This window comes from Olea europaea, chromosome 17 (genome assembly GCF_002742605.1).
Source record: "Olea europaea var. sylvestris chromosome 17, O_europaea_v1, whole genome shotgun sequence".
Classification (NCBI taxonomy): Eukaryota; Viridiplantae; Streptophyta; class Magnoliopsida; order Lamiales; family Oleaceae; genus Olea; species Olea europaea.
In genome coordinates, this window is record NC_036253.1 from 1,002,056 (window position 1) to 1,017,242 (window position 15,187).

At 34.8% G+C, this 15,187-nt stretch overlaps 1 long non-coding RNA gene across 2 annotated transcripts; it reads left to right on the forward strand.

The window, feature by feature from the left end:
- The first annotated feature begins 5,100 nt into the window (after window positions 1-5,100).
- LOC111365944 lies at window positions 5,101-9,654 on the forward strand. 2 transcript variants are annotated; one of them, XR_002697526.1, is made up of 3 exons: window positions 5,101-6,304; window positions 7,709-7,758; window positions 9,085-9,654. It is a non-coding gene; the product is annotated as an uncharacterized LOC111365944 (long non-coding RNA). The 2 variants fall into 2 exon arrangements; XR_002697525.1 differs by having other exon boundaries at window positions 7,709-9,654.
- The last annotated feature ends 5,533 nt before the right edge of the window (window positions 9,655-15,187 follow it).

Here is a 15,187-nt window from a genome sequence, read left to right on the forward strand (position 1 = left end):
ACCTGTGTCAAATTTTACGTTTATGTCACCAATTTCAGCAATAGTATAGGCAAAGTTATCACACAGTACAACATGCCCAACATTAGATTCATGCAACTTATAAAACCAGTTCTTTTCAGACGTCACATGAAAAGATGCACCAGAATCAAGTATCCACTCATGGATGCGGGATTAGCAGTTAGGTTTAATTCAGCAGTGTATGCAACTGGACTTATAATCATATAGACCTCACCACCATTTATATCGGAAGTAGATGCTAACACATTTACCTCATCTCTTTCCTTAGCCTTTAGCTTACCATTCTCCTTATGACAATCTTTTATAAAATGCCCTGTATTTCCACAACCATAGCATTTTCTCGCCTTAGTCCTAGATTTTGATCTAGACCTACCTTTGCTCTTCTTTTTCCATCCATTACCACTTGACTCGCCACTAGTTTCATATCCTTCATGACTATTTTGCCTAAATTGAGTTCTACCCCGCATCATATGTACCTCACCATTCCTCTTATCATGTTTTTCAGCCCTAATTTCCATTTCTTTACTTTTAAGGAAATCTATGACAATTTCAGGTATTAACGTGTCTCTACCATACTTAATGGAGTTCTTAACTTCCTTATAGGAATTAGGGATTGCATTGAGCAAAATTATAGCCTTATAAGTTTTGGACACAGTCTCATCACAATTAACTATGTCTTGCACCAATTTGGTAAACACGTCTAGATTGATATAAAGATCCTTTGAGGAATCCATTTTGAAATTGAAAAAACATTCAAGCAGGTAAAGTTTATTCGGTGTAGACTTAAGCAAATACAAGTCTTCTAATTTCTTCCAAAGTTCTTTAGTGATTTTTAATTTACCCACCTTTCTTAAAACGACGTCAGACAAGTGTAAAATAATTGAGGTATAAGCAAGCTCATCGGCTTCTTCTCTTTGTTCTTGTGAAAAATCAGTTGAAAAATTACCTTCAACGGCTTTTGAAACATTTTGTTGGACTAAAATACCCTTCATTTTTTGTTGTCAAATAGTAAAGTCACCCTTTCCATTAAAAATTCCCAAATCGAAACTGTGAGTTGTCATCTTTACACAATAGTCAAAAATGCACAAACCACAATCAAACCACACAAAGTAGTCCTAGGGTCACAGACAATATACACCGTTCTAGATTCCCAGGGTTTCGTAAGACTCGCGGTCTTAGATCAAGGGAATGTTCAAACGGGTAAGGTCACGGTATTTCTAACAGAATAAGTAAGCAGCGGAAATAACAATGCAGCAAAAGATACGTCTAGTAGATAACTAGTCCCATAATAATTAGATCACTAAGAATTACAAAACTGATTTTCACCAAAAAATAAATACTCAATCAAAAAATATCAATCAAGAGTACGTAACCCTAATTCTAGCACAAGTAATGGTTGCCAAGTAATGACAACCCCCAACCTATTGTCACCCCACACGGTGACGCGCTAATGCTGAAAAATTAACGGGTTAAGCCAATTTACCAGAGCGGACGTGTCTGAATTCGTATAATCGAGAGAGATGCGAATCTACTGCTTTAGGACCACAATCTTGGCCTAAAGTAATTCAGTAGATATATGCAGTTTCAAACGTCGATCCACCGGGGGCAAAATTGTTCAACTTTTTCTGTGTAACCTGAAATAGAAAATAAACAGTGTCAGTGCGTTCAGTGGATTAAAATGAGCAAATTACCCGAAGGAAGTTCGCCCGGAATCGCCGCCACGCGCCACCGCCAAAGTCCCACGCGCCACACACGAAGGGGCGCCTCAGCCTGCTGGTTCCGAATATGGGATCGGTTTCATCGGGAAGTGACTGGATTGGCCGGAAAAGAGGATTGCAGTCACGATTTTACACTAAACTCGCGACTCCACCGCCGGTTTTTGCTGATTTTCAGGCCAAGGAAAGTTACTCTCGCTCTGATACCAGATGTTGAACAATCGACCTCCGATGGTGGATTTTTCGAGCTCAGTTTAACCAATCTTTATCTTATTAAACACACCCAACAAAGGCTCCAACCAAAACAATGGTTTTTACTTCGGTTGCTCAACTCAATGTGTTCACAAAGAACACAATATGGTGGTTGCAATGAATCACAAAAAATAGAGGAAGACAGATTCAGTTTAAGGCTCAAGAGAGAAAACTAGAGAAAAATGTAGGCTACCTCTTTTCAATTGCACACACACGTGGCTCATTCACAAATGAGGGCAATATATAGTTTTAGGGTGTAATAATATAATGGGCTCATGGACCAACTAATGGTTAAAGGGGGCGGAACACAAATTGAGCTATCCAAGAAGTAAATGGATCGTGAGCAACATTAACTATATTATGTTGCTTCAAAAGACCCTCAAGTTGTTTTTCAGGTTGAGCCAATTAATCGAGTGTGTTAATAAATATTTCAATCATCGACCAAGGCCTATGAAATCTAATCTGACTATCCGACACTGTTTAACATCATCGCCCGGAATTATTGGGTATCAAAAACCCAAGAGAAGCCATTAAGAGGATGCAAGTTGGCGAATTGTCTTTTCGACTCATTTCTTAATAATTGAATAAATGCAGCCCATAAAGAAGCAGGTTTTCAATCTTTTTGCGCTTCGATTTCAGACGTGCTTACTTTCGAAGACTCCATTTCAGAGTCCTCACTTCTAAAGAAGTTCTCGAGAACCGTATCAACCACAAATTTTTTTTTTGTTATTATTACTATTATTATTTTTTAATTGCCTATTCTTTCGATTGATGATGAAAAATGAGAATTCTTGGTTCAATTCCCCATCTCAACGGCCAATTTTGAGCAAATTTATGGCAATTAGTGCTAACAAACAAGAAGATGACTTCAGAGGAAACATACTCATAAAAAGAAAGCACGTAAATGCAAATTCTCTTGTGCTTCTCTAATCAACATGCTTAAACATTGTTAGAGATTAAACTCATACCCTTGTGTTTATACTGATATCTCAGTATTTTATTTAACTAAGCAGAGTAGAATGCCAAATTTAAATAGATGAGCTCATTCAATTCAGAATAGGCAAGCTCCAATTAAGTTTAGGTCTTAATTTTGATACTGGGTTTTATAGTTAAGCAATTCTCTTCTCCAGGGTTTCAAATTAGAATTTTCCAACCCGAATTCTACATCTCAATTATCCAAATTTGTTAAAAGTTTCCAATTGTAAATTAAGTTTCTGTTTTGGGGTTTTAATTTCTCTCTCGATAGAGTAAAAGTTGTACCTTGTTTCTAGCAGAGTTGTAGACGGATAACTGCAATGGCTTCGTACAGGCCATTCCATCCACCGCAACAGTCAACATTCGCTCCTCCACCCCCAGCGCCGTCGAATCAAAGTCTTCTTCAGTCTTCAGTACCACAACCAACGCAGGGCAATCAGTACCCTAAAAACTGGGGTCCTAATAGCGGCAAAGATGGTTCGGCATACAATCAGAACTATGCCCAAATGAATCTAAGCTCAAATTATCAAAATGCAGGCTACAGATCATCATCTTGGGGAGGGACGAATGGAGAGAGGAGAGGCGTGAAAGAGAATAGGGTTTGAGTTATTTTGGGTTTCTATCATTTATTTTATTTGGAAATTTTTTTGAATGTTTTTCACGACGTTTATTAACTGTTACGAAACATAGAACCTTATGCAACACTCAATAAATGTTGTGAAAATATTCTTTTAGCAACGTTTACCAAATGTTGCAAAAGGTTCACTTTTTGCCACGTTTATCAAATGTTACAAAAAATGGAACTTTTCGCAACGTTCAATAAACGTTGCAAAAAGTCCACTTTTTGCAACATCCGGTGAACGTTGCAAAAGAACATTTTTGCAACGTTTATTGAACGTTGCGAAATGCAACATTGGCAACATCTATTTAAAAAATGTTGCCAAAACTCAATTATTTTAATCAATGGCAACATTCACTTATTAAAATATTGCAATAGACCCCTTTAGCAACACTTAACTACTAAATGTTGTCTTTTATGTGTTGCAAATGACCATTTTTGGTTTAGTGTTAGCAAGAATCAAATCAAATCTGTCAAAATTCGGTTTTATGATTGGCTTAATCTACCTTTTTTGTACACTCCATCTTCTTTCTTGCAGCCGTTAATACTTTAAACAATTTGGGACATAAACATTAAAACGAAACGTGCATCTTGTAAAAGTGTCCATCTAAAAATTATATAGGGTTACAAAACTTACCACTAATATATTTGACTTTCTAATGGCAGATTTTTCCTTAAGTAAACAAATGACAGCATGCACCAGTCAATATATATATATATATATATATATAATATAGGGTTACAAAACTTACCACTGATATATTTGACTTTCTAATGGAAGATTTTCCTTAAGTAAACAAATGACAGCATGCACCAGTCAATATATATATATATATAAAACATTAATTAGTACAGTTGTTATCCTTAGATTTGTTACTCTTTAAAAGAAAGATAACAAAGTTCTTTCTTGGTAGAAGGTTGATCTTCTTCCATGTTAAAATCCAAAACTAAAAGCATAAAAACCAAAACTCAACATGACAATATCCCATAAACATAAATTGATAAAATCATAATCATAAATTCATTCAAATCATAAGAACTAAAAACTTAAAATCTTCCTTTGTAAATCATAAATTCTTGCCCCTCCATTGTAAGAAATTAAAAATTCATATCCCAAATCATAAATTCAAATCATTCATATCCAAACATTCATACCTATAGCTCCTTCCCAAAATTTCTTCACGTGTATATTTCGTCAGTAGTTGCTATTTTTAGTTGAAGGTAGGCAGTTGGCAGTTTACTACTCCGATGGGAGGTGAACTGTGGATAGGAAAAGATTTAGGGTTAAAAAAAATCGGAAATTTCAATTTGGCTTTCAAAAATTTCAAATGATGCATGAGGTTGAATTTTGAAGAAAGAAGAAAAGAGAGGAATCAAATGAGTCTGTGATGGATTTGGACTAAAATTTAACAAAGTTAGTTTTAAGAATTGGGCAAAAAATTAAAACAAATAATTAGTTTTAAGAATTTGGCTGGGCTTGCCAAGTGATATTAATTGTTGGTGGGCTATACGCTAAAATTAAAACCATTTCCTATAAATTTGTTTTATTTTTTGTAGGATCTGGACTTGGAGGGTTGTAATAGCCTAGTGCAACCCACTGCCAAATCCGCCCATGTCAACCACTCTGAAGGACTTTGAATATGCTTGTGAACAGATTTAGAAACAAATTAAAAAAAAAAATTATTATAGGGAACAGCCCGCTTTTTCAATATTTTGTGTGACATGATATTTTGAAAACACGATTGAGTTTTTGTTATTAATGTAGTTTAGCGCGAGTGCATAGAACACGAAAGAGCTCATGAACGGCTATATTTCAATTCTGCAAATATTTTGAGAGGAGTTTCTTTTCCTACTGTTTCGCATAAGAACAGGTTTTATTGTTGCTACTTGCTAAGCAACTTTTTCTATGTATAGTTTATCATTTTTGTAGCTGGAAAGGATAAAAATAGGAAAATGGTGATCGTAGGTATTGAATGAGGGAGAAAGACCTTGAACTAATGAAATTTTACCTAAAAAAATTGTTTTAGCTCCTGCTTATCTTAATTCTTTTTTTCTAAGTCTTTGTTTGTCAACCATTCTACCACATTATTTTTCAATTCTCATTTTCAACTATACATTCTTCATTAAAATAATATTCCACATAAATTAAAAAAAAAAATTCTTCTTTTTTAACCATATGTTTCAACATCAATCAACATTCTGTAATACACTTTTTGAAATTAAATGGGTACAAACAGGCTCTAAATGTGGTTCTGTATATTTGAAGGAGATCCCCTGATCCTTAGAATTTCGATAACTTTTTCTCCTTGTAGTAGAACACCAAATGAAATAAAACATTAACATCAAAATTTATGTATAGCCACTGTAATCCATGAAGTTGTCTGGGAGTCAGATGATGAAGAAGATGCTGAGTATGCAATGCAGAATCAGATTAAAGGAGAGGAAAACATGAGTATAAGATGTTGAATAGCTTCATTCTTTCTTTACGTTTTTTGATTCCATGGCTAAATTTTGTCTGTGCACAAGCTACATTTATGTATTTACTCCTAATATAGCGCTTTCTTGCGGACATGGAGAGAGATTATGAGGAGGAGCTGAGGCCTAAGGATATCTTAGATGATGAAGAGATGCTAGACGAGCCTGAAGAAGAATATGCTGATGCTACACCTAAGGAAGTGGAAGCTGTTCCGCCACTGGTGTTGGAGATGTCCATGAGCCGTGGAAGGTTTGTCTCTTTGCTTATTTGATGGAGCTATTACACCTCAGCCCATGTTTCAGTTTTCTCTTAAATCTTTGTTAGAAAATTAAAGACTTGTGTTTCTATTACCACATAGAAGACCATGTTTATAGGGCTATAAATAACTATAAAAGAAAAGATTGTGTGATAATAAGACAATCAAACTATTAAGGAAAATAATCTCACACAATTGAGAAAAAATCATAGAGATTATTCTTTACATTCTTTTCATATTTTCAACACCCTCCCTCAAACTCAATATAGTGTAGTGACAATCAAATTGAGTTTGAAAATTAAATTGATCTAAATCAAATATTTCTCTTCCAAGGATCAAATGATACTTTAAAATTGATTGTATGCCAACCAATCCAAACAAAGAACTCAAAGTTGATAAGGATGAAAAGTCATCATCCACCAAGATAACCAAACCATCACCAAGACTTGAAGGAGAAACTCATAAGTATAACGAACAATGTCAAAACAAGAACCTCAAATGATTTTAATAACCAGATAAGCAAAGATAGGCCATGTTTAATAGTAGCACTCCAAAAATCCATGGGTAGTACAGCACTACACTTATAGATGGAGGAAATACAGATTAAACAGGAACTCTGGCACACAAGGATGCTAAAACAATTGATGTGATGGGAATAAATTCAATGAAAACATAACATGATAATTCTCAGTTTTCTTGAAACCCAACTTTCCAAGATAAAAAGAATAAGAATAGCCAACATCTAATTGGGAGGTGAATTAATCTGAACTCCAAATTTAGATTAGATCAAGAACAAGAAATATGGACAAAATTTGAGTAGACATGGATATTTAATCAAAATAAGAAAACTTGACTGGATGAGCAACACAAGGCTGCTCGCCGAAGAACAAAAGCTTACAAATTTAATCCAAAATGAAGTTAAACCCTCTCTGATACTATGTTAGATTATTATAAATTGTATATTATAAACTTGTGTTTCTATTACAACATAGAAGATCATATTTATAGGGCTGTAAATAAATCTAAAAGAAAAGATTGTATGATAATCACATAATCAACTATTAACGAAAATAATCTCACACAACTAGGAAATTATCATAGGGATTACTCCTTACAATCTTTTCATATCTTCAACAATCTTAATTTATAATTACATGCTAATACATCGGAAAAAGAACTCTTCTGATTTAATTCTTTATGCTAATTTATAACGCATGTAGTTATAAATTAACACATAGTCACTAAAAAGAGGGGAGAGAAAGGTGAGCAAAATTCTTAATAGATTATATGATTGAGACTATATGGATTTAACTATAAAGTTCCAAAATTACGCCTTCAAGCTAAAATCTGCTCAGGATGTGAACCTGATTCAGGGTTTGAACTTCTCAAACTTTCAGGATACTTTTGCAAGACTTCGCCGTGTAATAATCAGAACCTCCATAATTTGGTAATATCTTCACTGTTGAATGCCTGAATACTTACTTTCTATTGTCCTTTCTTCATTTGTACTTGGTTGTCAATAAGGGAGAGTTGTGCAATCATTAAATATTTTTTAACATTAACATAGACTGTACTTAGTTTTGTTTAGGTAAACGTTTAGAACATAGAAATAGACCATGAACTTCGATGATAACAAAAATGTGAAGTTGTGTGATTAGCCCAACTGGAATATTTAATTAAATAAGCCTAAGGCCTGGCTACTTGCACCACTAGCTTTCTTGTAGTAGTAGTACTTTCCATTTACTCATTTCTCTCTTCGGCTTATCATTTAATTCATAGTTATCAATTGTAATAATGAGTTGCCCTATTGGTAAATAGCATTACAAACGCATAAAAATCTATACTCAAGACTCAACTCAAATGAAGCTCCAATCACGTAAAATAAAGAACAAACAGTAGCTTGCAATTTTATAAGATGTTCTTTCTTCTCTAACTTTTCCGTGTCATCAACTTAAGAATATATCACTTTTGGGGGGTTTTAAGTAAGTCTAGAGGTTAGCTGTTAGAAATTTTCGAGTTGACATTTTACATTTCAAGTTTATAGGATATTAGTAGTGAATTGGTTCAATCCAGCTTTAGCAAGAATCAAATGGATTGAGTCAAAACTTGGTTTCGTAATTGGTTCTAGGTTCATGTAGTACGATCTTTTTTAAATTTGAAAAAATGGACCAAAATAAAGCAAGCATGAGCAGTTTGAATTGGACTAAACTTAAATATGATGAGTTCTAGTTACCTCGTGGATTGACATCCCATTTGATCAGTTTAGTTGGAAAGAAGGTGGAAGGGGAAGGTAACAACGACTAAAATATGATAGCATGTTTGGTAAGTTGGTTATGACAATATTAAAGAAGAAAAGTTACAGTCTTATTTCTTATTATCATCCGATCCTACCTAATAATACATGTCTAAATAACATGAAAGCGCCACACATTTAGTTTCTGTTCTTTTCGATTTTCATTCACTCCTTTACCTGATAATTCTTCTGTTTTTTGAAATCCCTCTTTAATACTTATATATTCAAATCAAGAAAATTGAGTTAATTACTCAAGGAAAAAGTGTCTTCATATACTTTTTATATTAGAATTGATATAAAATTGGAATCAAAGGATCTTTAGAGATCTTTTTGTTTGTAAATTATCCATTAATAAATATTACCGGAAGAAAAAACTAGAAATAATATGGTAGTCTAATAAATGAGTAACATATCTAGTGAGATTGTATTCGTTGTAATTTACCTCAATCAAAATTGATATATAATGTTTGCTGAATTCAGAACAATAGTGATTCACAAGAGACATCAACCACATACCAAGTAGATCCAATACAGTACACTGGTTAAGAAATGGTGGCTCTTGCAATTGACTCGTCAACTCTTTTGAATGCTTGAAATAAGGGAAAATGAGTTAAACATTTCTTTGTAAATATATCATCGTTCTATGCACTTGATTTATCTTGAATATAGGGAATCGAGTTTTCTGAAAATATGTTCAGTGAAGGGAAGCATTTCCAAACCCATTCCATTTTTATTGCAGTATGTCTTCTCTATCTCTTAGGATTATCGGCATGTCTTCAGCTTTCATGAGTTTCTCAAGTTTGAACTTTGTACTTGCCAAATTTAAATGTGTACTTCACCCTACCTTTCCCTTGCACTCTTGTTTGTCTTCATTCTTGTCCTCGGTAGTTCTATTAGCTGCTCACTTTCTTGATGTGTGTGCTGTTTTGTGTTTTTCTGACTTTTGTAAATGAACAGCTATTAAGTGTATAAATTATGTTCCCTTTCTTACAATGACAGTGAGAGAACATATCAACTTCGTTGGAAATTGGTTTCCAAATTAACATGAAAGATCAGAAATTGGTTAAGTAAAAATTGAAATCGGAGAGTGTGACTAACGTGTTAACTTCGGCTGAATATTCGGACTTGATCCAACGATCAAATTACAAAAGTAAAAAGGTCAACTTGTTTTACTCATCGAATAGATGATCGTAGTATATTTGGACATTAAAAACCAATTCCGGGTGAATGAGAAATTGCAATCCAAAAATTGGAGGAAAATATGGTGGAAAAGGGCAAAAATACACCATCGCTCGATGTTCGCTTGCTCGAGCGAAATTTGAGCAAAGTATGTTCTGCTCGAATTTTTAAAGCGCTGCTCGAGCGAAAAGCTAGTGAAGATGGAATGTTGCAACGATTCGAAAGATTGCACGATTTAGCCCATACCACTTCATCCACACCCCTTCATCCTCTATAAATAGAATCCCTTGGACGTCCCTAAGAGAACACCAACTCATTTTTTGCATTGAGCATTCTTCTTTTCTTACAAAATCTCTCTTCCTTTTTCTTGCATAAAATCCCTTTGTAAAGGGGAAAATTTCGTCGGTTCTTGTGGTGTGAAGTGCTACTACCACAAGATTAAACATTCGTTGTATCTTGAGAGACAAGTGTCATCAACCGTAAGCACCATAGCAGGGCAATATTGTCTTAAGGAGAAAGTGTCATCACTTGTCTCGGATTTCATTTCTTTTTCTTCTCCTTTTCTTGTTTCATTTTGATACCTTGATTTTGTGGTTTTGTACTACACTTTCAAGTTCACATATCGATAGTTTGATCATGCTCCTGCGGGTTAAACATTAATTTGTTTTGATACAAACATCAACATCCATCATACCGCTCACATAAACCCCGGAACCAACAATCTTAAAACAGTATTTGTCGGTGGTTGTTTTGGTTTTATTTTGGTTTAACCCACACTTTGTTCTTCATTTTGGAATAGTCTTTGTGCACTGTTCCATTCCCTTACTTTGCGTTGTGATAATCTTCTATTTTTGTAACAGAAATGAGTACTGTAGAGGCTTCAAGTCAAAATGGTACAAACATGGTTACGCCTATGGCTATAAACACTTCAATCCTGCATGGTGAAAAATCGAAAAAATTTAGTGGTGTGGATTTTAAGAGATGGCAACAAAAGATGTTATTCTATCTCACTACCTTCAATTTGGTAAAGTTCTTAAAAGAGACTGCACCATCCGTACAAGAGGGAGAAAATAATGGTGAGTCGATTATTGCGTTGGAAACATGAAAGCACTCGGACTTTCTATGCAAAAACTACATTTTGAATGGGTTGGAGAATACACTATATGAGGTGTATAGTTCTAAAAACTCGGCCAAGGAATTGTGGGATTCTTTGGAAAATAAATACAAGACCAAGAATGCTGGAACCAAGAAGTTCATTGTGGGCAAGTTTTTGGACTACAAAATGGTAGATACCAAAACTGTGATAAGCCAAGTGCAAAAAATTCAAGTCCTCTTGCACGACATACATGCCGAAAAGATGGAACTAAGTGAGTCCTTTCAAGTGGCTGCCATCATCGAGAAACTCCCTCCTATGTGGAGAGATTTCAAGAACTATCTCAAGCACAAACGTAAGGAGATGAATTTGGAAGAATTGATCATTCGCTTGAGAATTGAATAAGACAATAGGAAAAATGAAAGGAAACCTATTGACGAACTTGGAGCAAACTTTGTTGAAACAGAACAAAGGCCTTTGAACAAGAAACGAAAGATCTCAAATGATGCACCGCGTAGAGATAACTCCAAAAAGGCGAAAAAGTTCAAAGGGAAATACTATAATTGTGGAAAGGCCAGACATTGTTCAAATGAATGTCGAAAGCCTAGGAAACCTACTCAAGTTAACATGATTGAGAAGGACAACCTTTCCGAAGGAATGCAGGAGATGAGTCTATCTGCAGTTGTGTCCGAATACATGGTTGGAATCATAAGGGAATGGTGGGTAGATATCAGTGCAACCCGTCATGTGTGTGCTGATAGGGCAATGTTTTTCAACTATCAAGAACTGAAAGGAAAACAACTATTCGTGGGGAATGTTGCAAGTTCCAAGATTGAAGGACAAGGCAAAGTCACTTTAAAGATGACATCTAGAAAAGAGCTAGTCCTCAACAACGTTCTACATGTGCCGGATATTCGAAAGAATCTTGTGCCCAGATCTCTTCATAGTAAAAATGGTTTTAAACTTGTATTTGTATCCGATAAATTTATATTGTCTAAGAATGAGATATATGTAGGAAAAGGATACATGTGTGACGGAATGTTCAAAATGAACATTCTAACTGTTGTACCGAAACAAGGCATTATAAATAAAGTAACAAATTCTGTTTACTTGCTTGAGTCTTGTTTATGGCATAATCGAATAGGACATGTGAATTATAATTTGTTGCGCAAACTTATGAATCAAAGTTTAATTCCAGCACTTGAAATTGATCCTAATCACAAATGCGAAATATGTGTTAAGCAAAATTGGCTAAAACACTGTTCCATTCAATTCAAAGGAACACGATACCTCTAGAATTAATCCATAGTGATATATGTAATTTGAAATTCGTTTAAACTAGAGGCAGTAAGAAATATTTTGTATTTTTTATCGATGATTGTACAAAGTATTGTTATATCTTTCTTTTAAGAAGCAAAGACAAAGCCGTAAATGCATTTAAACAATATAAGGCTGAAGTTGAAATACAACTTGACAAACGAATTAAAAATATTCGTAGTGATCGAGAAGGTGAATATGGGGCATCATTTGAAGAATTTTGTTCTGAACATGGAATCATTCATCAAACAATGGCTCCATACTCTCCTCAATCTAATGGAATTGCTGAACGCAAAAATCGAACTCTTAAAGAGATAATGAATGCAATGTTAATAAGTTCGAATTTACCTCAAAACTTGTGGGGGAGGCTATCTTAATGGCAAATAGTCTTCTCAATCGGATACCGCTTAAGAAAATGGAAGAAACACCATATATGTTATGGAAATGTCATTCTCCTTCCTACCAACACTTAAAAGTGTGTTGGGGGGGGGTTTGGCAAAGGTTGAAGTATCCAGGCCTAAACAAATTAAAATTGGTCCCAAAACAATCGATTGCATATTTATTGGATACGCCAATAATAGTAGTGCATATCGTTTCCTAGTACACAAATTTGATATTCAAGATGTACACGAGGGTACCATAATTGAATCAAGGAATGCAGTATTCTTTGAAAACATATTTCCTAACAACGATAGGGAAATGTCAAGTTCAAATAAGAGAACTTGTGAATCTGCAAATGGATTTTCAAATGAGGAAGAATCAAGGCGCAGTAAGAGGGCTAGAACATTCATAGCATTTGGTCAGGATTTTCTGACTTATATGGTAGAAAATGATCCAAGGACTTATGAAGAAGCGATGTCTACACTGGAAGCACCGCATTGGAAGAAGCTATCAATAGCGAGATAGATTCCATAATGCAAAATCATACTAGGAAATTGGTAGAGTTACCTCCCGGAAATAAGCCTTTAGAGTGTAAATGGATATTCAAAAAGAAATTGAAACCGAATGGATCCATTCACAAATATAAGGCTAGATTGGTTATCAAATGATATAGGCAAAAAGAAGAACTTGACTTCTTTAATACCTACTCACTTGTAATGAAAATCACCTCGATAAGGTTGTTAATTGCAATTGCGGCAATACATAACCTTGAGATTCATCAAATGGATGTAAAAATGGCATTTCTAAACGGCAAGTTAAAAGATGAGATATATATGAAAAAACCTGAAGGGTTCGTGTCTCCAAATGAAAGCCATAAAATATGTAAACTTGTTAAGTCGATATACAGCTTAAAATAAGCTCCTAAGCAATTGCATCAGAAGTTTGACAAAATAATGTTGTCAAATGGATTTAAAATAAATGAATGTGACAAGTGTGTATATGTAAAGAATACACCGAATGCCTATGTGATAGTATGTCTAAATGTAGACGATATGTTGATAATGGGCAATAATCACGAAATGTTAACAAACATCAAGAAAATGCTAACAAGGCATTTTAACATGAAAGACATGGATGTGGCAGATGTAATACTAAGGATAAAGATCTCTAGAACATCGGAAAGGAATCGTATTTTCCCAATCTCATTATGTTGAGAAAATACTTAAGAAGTTTGAAGTATTTGAGGAAAGTCCTACAAAACTCCTATTGACACAAGTCTACACTTGGTCAAAAATAAGGGAGAAAGCGTGTCACAACTAAGATATTCACAAATAATTGACAGTCTAATGTATGTTACGAACTGCACTCGACCGGACATTGCGTTTGCGGTGAATAAACTTAGTAGATTCACGAGTAATCCAAATCATGATCATTGGGGGCATTAATAAGGGTCCTTAAGTCTTGAAGTATACGACATATGGATTACATTTCACAAAATATCCTATGGTATTAGAAGGATATTGTTACACGAATTGGATATCTGATATGAAGGATTTCAAATCCACAAGTGGCTATGTGTTTACACTTGGTGGAGCTGCTATCTCATGGAAATCTTCAAATAAAATGTATATAGCTCAATCAGCTATGGAATCAGAGTTTATTGCTTTGGATAAAGCTGGTAAAGAAGCAGAATGGCTTCAAAATTTTTTAGAAGATGTTTCATGTTGGCCTAAGCCGATACCAGCCATAAGCATACACTGCGGTAATCAATTGGCTATTGAAAGGGCTAAAAGCAGCATGTACAATGGTAAGTCTAGACATATATGTCGGAGACATAATACCATTAAGCAACTGATCTCAATTGGCATCATCTCCATAGATTATGTGAAATCAAAGGAGAATGTTGCGGATCCACTTACAAAAGGTTTGCCAAGAGATCAAACACGTTGCCTATCGAGAGGGATGAGATTAAAGCCTACTACGTTAGAGTCCTTGTAATGGTAACCCTACCTTGTTGATTGGAGATCCCCAAGATCTTGATTCAAAGGGACAACTAAGTTATGAGGATTCCATGAAGCACTTAGGAAATAATTTTCTAACTCATTCCTATGATACCAAAGTGCTTTCTGCAGAATTGGAAAAGGTTAAGATAATCTTTTAATGATTCATATATCTTGATTAAGTCAAGTGGAGTATGGCAGATACTTTTAATAGGAGGTCACCTATGTGAGTGTGAAGTGAGGCCGCTTCAATGAGAATTATTCAAGGCTTAAATTCTCTAAAATACTTGCAAAACCAAGAGGGGTTCAGGGCTAAAATGAACCAAGTCATGAGAACCAAGAACGGAATTAGGGAAGACATTGTGTGAGTATTGTTGTCTTGGCTCACACTAATGGCTGGTCGGTTCAAAACATCACGTTCACCAACTAGCCAAGTAAGCTCGATAATATTTCACTAGGGAAGGTTCAAAGTCGGAAGCTACCTTGTCCGATGCAATATTTCTCCGCTCTCTCTCTACAATTGCATGTATCGTGACGCATATCATTTGCATACTCGAATTTCCATTCATGTGGGGGATTGTTGGAAATTGGTTTCCAAATTAACATGAAAGAT